Raw genomic sequence first — 7,995 nt, forward strand, 5'->3', positions numbered from 1 at the left:
TGATTTGGTAATCAACCATGACTGTCTCAAAGAGGATTTTCATAAAACACATCTAAGTCATTTTAGTACAATGATGGAAAGATGGATGGATGGATGAGTTACCACAGAAAAGCCAAGCATGATGAAGCCAAGCAACAGCAGTGTTTCTGTGTGGGGGTTCTAGATTAAAGAGCTTGGCATACATCTATCTTAGATGACTTCAAGATCATTTTCCCTACTTAAAAATACTTCCCTGACCATTTTCATTGTTCTATACTATCAAAATATTTTTTTACTGTTACAAGTATATTAACAATGGCAGAATTATTTATAGGCACATGATCTGTTGCATTTTATGTTGAATGTTGTTACTGGAGAGAGATGGCTACAGCAGGGACTCCTATATCTAACATATGTGAACCCAGGAAGCTTAGCAGTTACCAGGCACAGGGATTATGACCAAGGATAAAATATTTTGTGCCATCACCATGTGAAACTGCATGGACTTTTTGAAGTTAAAAGACATTTGGAATTTGGGAGCCTATTCCACAACTTCTAGTTACATAAACTTTAAGTTGCAGGCAGAATCTTTTCAATACACTTTTATCTACCCAAGTGCTTTACTGCCAAGTGTCAGAGTGAACATGTTTAGTGACATGATAATGCAGATAGTAAAGAGGGCTGCAGGCAATGAGCATGGGTGAAAGAAAGGTGTAATTACCTCTTCAAGCAATTTGGGGTTTTTTATTTATGTTCCCAGGCATAAGGACCAGAGGGGCTGCTAAGCAACATGGTACCTGACAGAGAAGTGAAAGCTATTGAGATCACCAGTGAGCATAATCTCCTACACTTACTTAATGAGGGCACAATCCAAAACCAACAGAGAGAAATAGCTTACAGGTAAAATATACATTTACAAAAAAGAAAAATTAAGCCCTTTAAAGAAAGGATTGAGGTTAGGCCTGTGCTGAAAGCCTCAAGAGACTATGGCATGTACATGTCTGTTTTCTAAATAGGAATTTGATTATCCATGCACAGAAGTTGTTCCCCGAATCCGACTCTTAGCCACTGCTTAATGTCCACGTAGACAAGTGTTCAGCTTAGGCAGCTATGGCAAAGAGGTACTAAAATTCATGAAAATATGTGCTTCATTTATTTTAAAAGGATATGACTGCCACTTTTGCCAGACTTGTATGCTTTTTCTGCTACTGAGTCTTTGCTGAAGACAATCTGTCTGGAAAAATAATGTCTGTGCAAGCGATCTTAGAGAAGTAGAATTGCTCAGCAGTCAGTTTGGAGCAGATGGTCTCAGTGACATTTTAGAAGATAACAATGGGTGAGATAAAGCTTTTAAGCAAGACCTGGAGATACTAGCATTTTAAAAAGCCAAAACAAAACCAAAAGCCAACAACAGACTTGGGGGAAAGGGTACAAGAAATCCGAGGTAAAAAGATGTCTGTTGACCATGCGAATGAGTGGGTGAAGGAAAATGACTAGATATGTGGAGTTAGGGACAGAGATCATGCATTGGAAAAAATAGATTAAAAGTGGAATTCAAGACAAAATATCAAAACATCCAGAAAGTTCGTCTCCAAGAAGTCCACCCACACAGATGATGAAAGTTTCATCAATTACTAACTCATCTAACTTTGCTTCAGGAAGCTCTGAACTGTGTCTCAAATTAATTACAGAAAGGCTAAGAAATAGAATGCAGTAATTACAGTTTGTTCAACTTTCTGAGCCCTTGCAACTGTTCATCTCCTTGACAGAGTGGAATGGGTGTCAACATACAGGTGGGGCATAAATAAAATAATGAGCTCTTCAACTTCGGTAGAACATTAAAAGAGAACATTTGGCTCAAACAACAAAATAAAACAGCTGTCCCCAAAAATATAATTTATTTCAACCATAACTCATATGTGGCATTGACAGTTCCATGACAATTTTTTGGGGTGTTTGATTACTAATAAAAAAATGTTGAAAAATCTTGTGTTTACTGTTCGCTTTTCATTTTAGACTTCATTCATTCGAATATTTTATGCTACCCACAGAAGGTTTGATAATTTTTATCTTAGCAGTTAATGATCATTCTATATGAAACATGATATGTTTATAGAATTTTCTTTATTTCCATGCATTAAAATCTCAGGCTTTGCTTCCAACCAAAAATAACAACTCAGAAGAAAATCCATCATCCATTTTTTAGTTCTTGATTTTAAAGAAAAACCAAGAGGAATGATCATGAAAAAGTAACTTATAAAGGCAAGAATAAAAATAAAACAAGAAGTTATCCCCATTTGAGCTAAAAGCTCTCTATGAACAGACTTAATTTCGTGTTCATAAAACACAAGATGTGGCACCATATATCCAAATGAATATAGGTTTCTTTCAAGTTTGTCTTTGAAATTTCAAGTTTCTAAAAGGCAAATTAAACTCTTCCACTACTAACTTTGTTCTACTTGTTGATAGGGAAATAAACATACCACAACTTCTTTGTATCAATATCCTTTTGCTGGAACTTACAAAGTATCTGTATTTTCTATTGTAAATTAAAGCCTTGCAGCCCATTGAAAAGTACAGACAAATACAAGTAAATTATCTCCATCATCTGTGCTGGGCAGCTTTGATCAATTTTCTCACAATTTAGCTGCCAAGTACTGCCAGGGTTAAGGTACTTGGTTAATGACTGAGGTGAATTAGTCTGTGATCTTCCTAGCACCAATTTCACACGCCTGCAGTTCACCTCCCACCCTGAAAAAGCCTACAGACCATAGCTTTTCCCTCATGTCAGTAGGAATTAAAAGAAAATCCACAAAATGGCTTAAAGCATCACACCAAAATATCAGTTTTTAGTTAAAAGATGTTTACCCCTATTGAAATTAATTTCCTTCAGGATCTCTGCACAGCTGCCTCTGGTTTTGTCATATTTGGGTTCCTCATTCCCAGCCTCTGCCTAAAAACCTTTTCCTAGAAACCAGTGGTGTTTTGACGCTCCTGGTCAGTAGGCACTGAAGCTGAAATGCAGGCACAACCTAAAAACAGTGAAACACAGTGCAGAGGATTCTGAAGACAGTCTCTTAGAGATATTGGCTTGGGAATTATGAGAGCCAGTGTGCCATGTCCCAATGTGGTAAGATTGAGGTTAGGCTGCCAGCAGACACCACCCCAGCCCTCTGTCACCAGCTGTGCCACAAAAAGCTGTTTGCTAGAGGTTAGTGATGGGAAAGGCAAAGGGAGAAATGAAAACTCTGCTTTTCCCCTTCATCTCACATCTGATGTAATGATTACTGAGGCTGTTTGGACAAAGAAACTTAATTCCACTCAGAGGTTCCAAAGTGCTTGTGCTGTAGACAACTGCAATAAACATTTTGTAAAGAAAAATGGAGGATTTCCTAAAAGCCAGGCCATACAAAGCCCACTGAAATTCAGTGGGAGATGGATAATAAAGCTGTCTATTTTTTGAAATTCTTCTCTGGCAGAAATAATTTTGTCTGGATTTTTAGCATGAAAACAAACACCTCTATTCCTCTGCCTTGGTTTCTGTAATGTTTTCCTTTTCCAAATCATTAAGAAGTGTATGCATATTGTCATGCTAAGCAGTATCATGACTTCCTAAACAATTCACCAAATAGCTACTACACATTCTGAATTTAAAAAGCAAATTTTCAGTAAGAAAAAAACAACCACAAAAAAAATGAACAAGTAAATCAGTAGGAAAAACCCATGACTTGGGCCCTAAGCACCTCTCTTATCATCATTCTGTTCACAAAGAAATGCATTACCTGCTATCATTTCTTCTGTGAGATAACTATAATGAACACAACAAAAGCATGTGCAGGCTGTGCTCAAGAGTTCATTTCAAAACTACTACAAGAACCTGGTGTTTGGCTAAATCTTTATTTCACTTGTAGAAAATAAAGAAGCCTCAAGGAACAGATGAGAATGCAAGTCTTCAATAAACACCTTAGCATGGGAAAAAAGAAATTTCTTTTACTGTGTGGTTTGGTTTGGGTGTAATTTTGGTTTTGTTTTTACTTTGCTACATGATCAAATTTCAAAAAGTGAGAACCTATTTCCCATTACCACAACCATGCTGGCTTGAAGGTGGGGGGGCTTTCAAGAGACTTCTCAATAATTTTTAGTTCTTTGCAATCCTTTTCTCTCCATGGGAGCAGAGCTGCATCAGTGATTAAAAGGAAATAAAAGGTTTGAGTTTTAAGATGGGTTTGCCTTTGTATGCACATCTTACCCACTATATATGATAATACACTGGTCTTGGCAGAGCCATGGATCACTATTTTTAAAAAATGAAAGACAGAGAGCATCTGGCTCTCCAAATGTGCATTTCTGTTTCGCCCAAAGGCTTGCTTTGGCAGGTTCTTTTAGTCATATCCTGTTCAGGTTACTCTCAGGAGCCATCTCTTTGAAAAATGGTGATATCCTCCATGAAGAAATTAGGCAGAAGGATCACCAACATCATGAGGGGCATCATGAGACAAAAATAGTTTCAGTGGGGAAGATATAAATTCTATTTTCTTATGGAAATGCATAATGTAGAACAGTACTACTAATTTTTCATTGTTAAAGGATCACAGTAATGCATTGCAGATATTGAATGCCTGTTTCTATTATCAGAAAATACAAAAATGAAAAGAAATTCGTAAAAAAAAAAACCAACCAACCAAAAAAAAAAAAGTATTATCAGAAAACACAAAAATGAAAAGAAATTCGTTAAAAAAAAACCAACCAACCAACCAACCAAACAAAAAAAAAAACCAAAAAAAAGAGCACTGGTAAAGGAAAAGGAAAGCCTGCAATGTTCTATTTCCTATGCAACAGTTATAGATCTTATGAAATCATTGCATCTTTGTATAGACTGTTCTGTGTGATCACTGCCAAAATGTGGGACAAAGTATATCCTTACATTAAACTGATATAGGCTGAACACTGAAAAAAGGAATTTTTTTTCTTTTTTTTTTTTTTAATAAGGAACAGATGGTCACCTTATCCAAACAGCTGTTGTGGGGGGAAAATGATTCACAATCAGGCATCAAAGGCTAAAAATGGTCAAATTCAGATGCACACCCACCTGCTAAGTAGCGGTATCATCATCCAGCCACTAACTGATATAAGATAGGAGAAGTGAGGCAAGAAAGCTCCTCCTGGTCAGCTCTCCCTGCTGCTCTCAGTAAAATATGAGCCATAATTGCAACTCCAAGCTGGTGCTGAGCAAATCCTCTAACTATGCCTCAAGGTGGTTTTTTGATGTCTAAGTTTAATGCTAACAAGTGGAATTGCCAAAAAAGTAAAGAAATAAAAAATCTACAGCCTGCAAAAATAAAAATTTATTTGTTTCAGGAGATTTAATTTTAGCACTAGGTGGCATTGCTGTAAATCTTTCAGTGCCTCTCTCCTGAGCTCTTCACTACATGGGTAATACTCTTAACAGCTGGTGAAATACACAGGCTTCACTGAGGTGGCACTAGCCATGTTGCTCAAAACATGCACAATGTGTCAGGAAATCTATACAATAAGAGATTTTGTTCTGACTTTGGTCTCAACTCTTCTGTTTACCACTGTAGGAATAGACACAGTCAATAATCAGATGTTCAGTTTTTCCAGCTGAAAGACTCAGCCTATCTTAAAGCTTCTATGAAACAATGCAAGCTCACTCTGGTGTTCTTTCCCTTCCCAGTCACCCTCAAAAAATCTTTCTACCAGAGACAACACAGTGGGTTACAGCTCATCTTCATGTGTTACATGACAGCTGTAGTACCAGGGCTTTTTATCAATTCACTGCACTACTGGGTTGACTCGTTGGCCTGTGCAATTTGAAAAATATTTTTTAAAGTTGTTTTGTTGGGGTTTTTTGACTAGAATTATTGAATTGTATGTGAAAGTTATTAATGAAAAGTCTAGCAGTATGAGAAGAGTAAGAAGCATGGATCTCTAAATATGAAGAAAGTTTTCAAGAGCATGGAACTTATGCAAGCCCTCAAACCTCCATTTTCAAACAACCTTAGGAAAACGTGTCCCAAATTCAATTTTGAAAACTCCTAAAATCTCATTCTGACTTCACCAACCAAGCCTTAGGTACTGTGTCTGAGGATTATGACCCAATGTATGGCAGTACCATATCCTAAGAAGGGTTTAAAGCTTCTAGAAGATAAAACGTAACCAAGTCCAGAAACTCAACACTGAAATCGCGTAGGCTGTAACCACCTAAAGTTTAGACTGGGTAAAAAGACTGTTTATGCACTTCATATTCAGGAGTCACTGGATAAAAAATAAAGTAGGGTCTTGAAAAAGTGGTTAGAGCCTAGAACTCCTCACTCTCAGCTGAAAACCTCAGGCACCAGATAAATCATGAGTTGTCCAGTTTTACCTTTTCAAGGGGGCAAGTGAGGACATTCAGCTCCTCAGACAAGAAATTCATGCGTGTTTTCTGTCTTAACCACCTCATCTTCAGTTCTATTGCTAGACTTTCTCTTCCTTTCCAAGACAAACCCTTTAATAAAATGTACTCTGAGGCCCAGGTGACACTGTCTGCTTTACTGATTTGACAGGGTGATTTCTATTTGCCTCCGTTTCAACAAATCTGCTCAATTAAATCAGCAGCAATGACCCTTCCCATTTTCCTGAGCTACACCAAGAAGTCAGAACAGCACTGTGACCAGTGATGCTTCTGTTCAACAGAATTTATCCTGAGAATGAGGTGATTTGTAACACTGAGCATCACTGAGTTTTAGCAGAAATACATTCCAGCTTCTTTTGAACTGTTTCAGGGCAAAGACAGAGTGCTGTTCAGTGAAGGAAAACAGGACAGTCAAACAAAAAGTAGCTACTTTCACTTTCAACCCTCCACGGAGTTAACTTCCGAAAGTGAAAGAATTTATATAAAACAACCTTTATCTCCTTTACATTCTTCCTTTTGTGCCTTCTCATGCCAACAAGCATGCACACAAACAGCTCCAGCTCTGAGGAGCAAGATACAGCCTCACGGAAGGGGGTCAAGGAGTCTTTCCCCACTGTCCAATTCCACACAGCCTGAGCTTCATTCACCAGGTCTCAAGTCTTTGTAACTGGGCAGGTGGAGCCATTTAATCAGACTGATAGCTCTCATCCTTCCAATGCACTTGAGCTCTAGGGATAGAAACAGCTTAGCACTAATGTTAATTATTGTCTTTATTCTACAAAGGCCTTGAACACATACGGGATTAAAAAAAAAAGAGTAAATGTTTCAGCTCTATAACTGAATCAGTTTGGATAAAAATCAGTGAACTTCTCCTATTCTGGCTTTCATTAAAATGTATCAGTTTCTGAACCCTTCAGAAGTACGAGTAGTACAACAGTAGTAGTACAGTACAACAATACAACAGTAGTACACAGTAGTGTGCTGTACTCTTAGATCAAGGTGCATGGCACAAGCCAGTGTGCTCCTTGCCTAAAAGACACCACCAATGCCCTGATACAACAATCCTCTTTCTCTCCCTTCTTTACTGAAACAAATCCCTTGATAGGTACAGCTGGGAAACAGCCCCTGCTTCATGAAGGGTAAAGGGTTTTATTTGTTTGGGGATTTTTTTGTTTTCCAATTTTCACTTCCATTCAATCACATAAATGACATCCCATTTCCACTCCTGTTACCCTGCAAGTACCATTTCTTCCTGAGCTGGCCCAGTGCAGATGGACCAGTATCATTCTTTTGTTCATACCTTGAAAATTACACACTGAATCACCCTGTTTAAGAGGTGACTATCACAGCATGGCACTGCTGTAGAGACATGGGTTAATGTACCCATTATGCCATTGGGGGACAATTCAGCAGTCTGTTAATAATCTTAAAACTGAACAGTGATTGCTAGTAATATATTAGTCATATTAATAAAAGTACCCACATATCCATGATAAATGATGGTCCTGACAAAAGGATTTAAAAGAGACAACCTATGTAGTGGTTGCATACCCTCAAAGGGGAGTGGTTAAACACATGAATTCAGAGACTGAATTCCCTCC

Source organism: Passer montanus, unplaced genomic scaffold (genome assembly GCF_014805655.1).
Source record: "Passer montanus isolate IOZ18808 unplaced genomic scaffold, ASM1480565v1 scaffold40, whole genome shotgun sequence".
Taxonomy (NCBI): domain Eukaryota; kingdom Metazoa; phylum Chordata; class Aves; order Passeriformes; family Passeridae; genus Passer; species Passer montanus.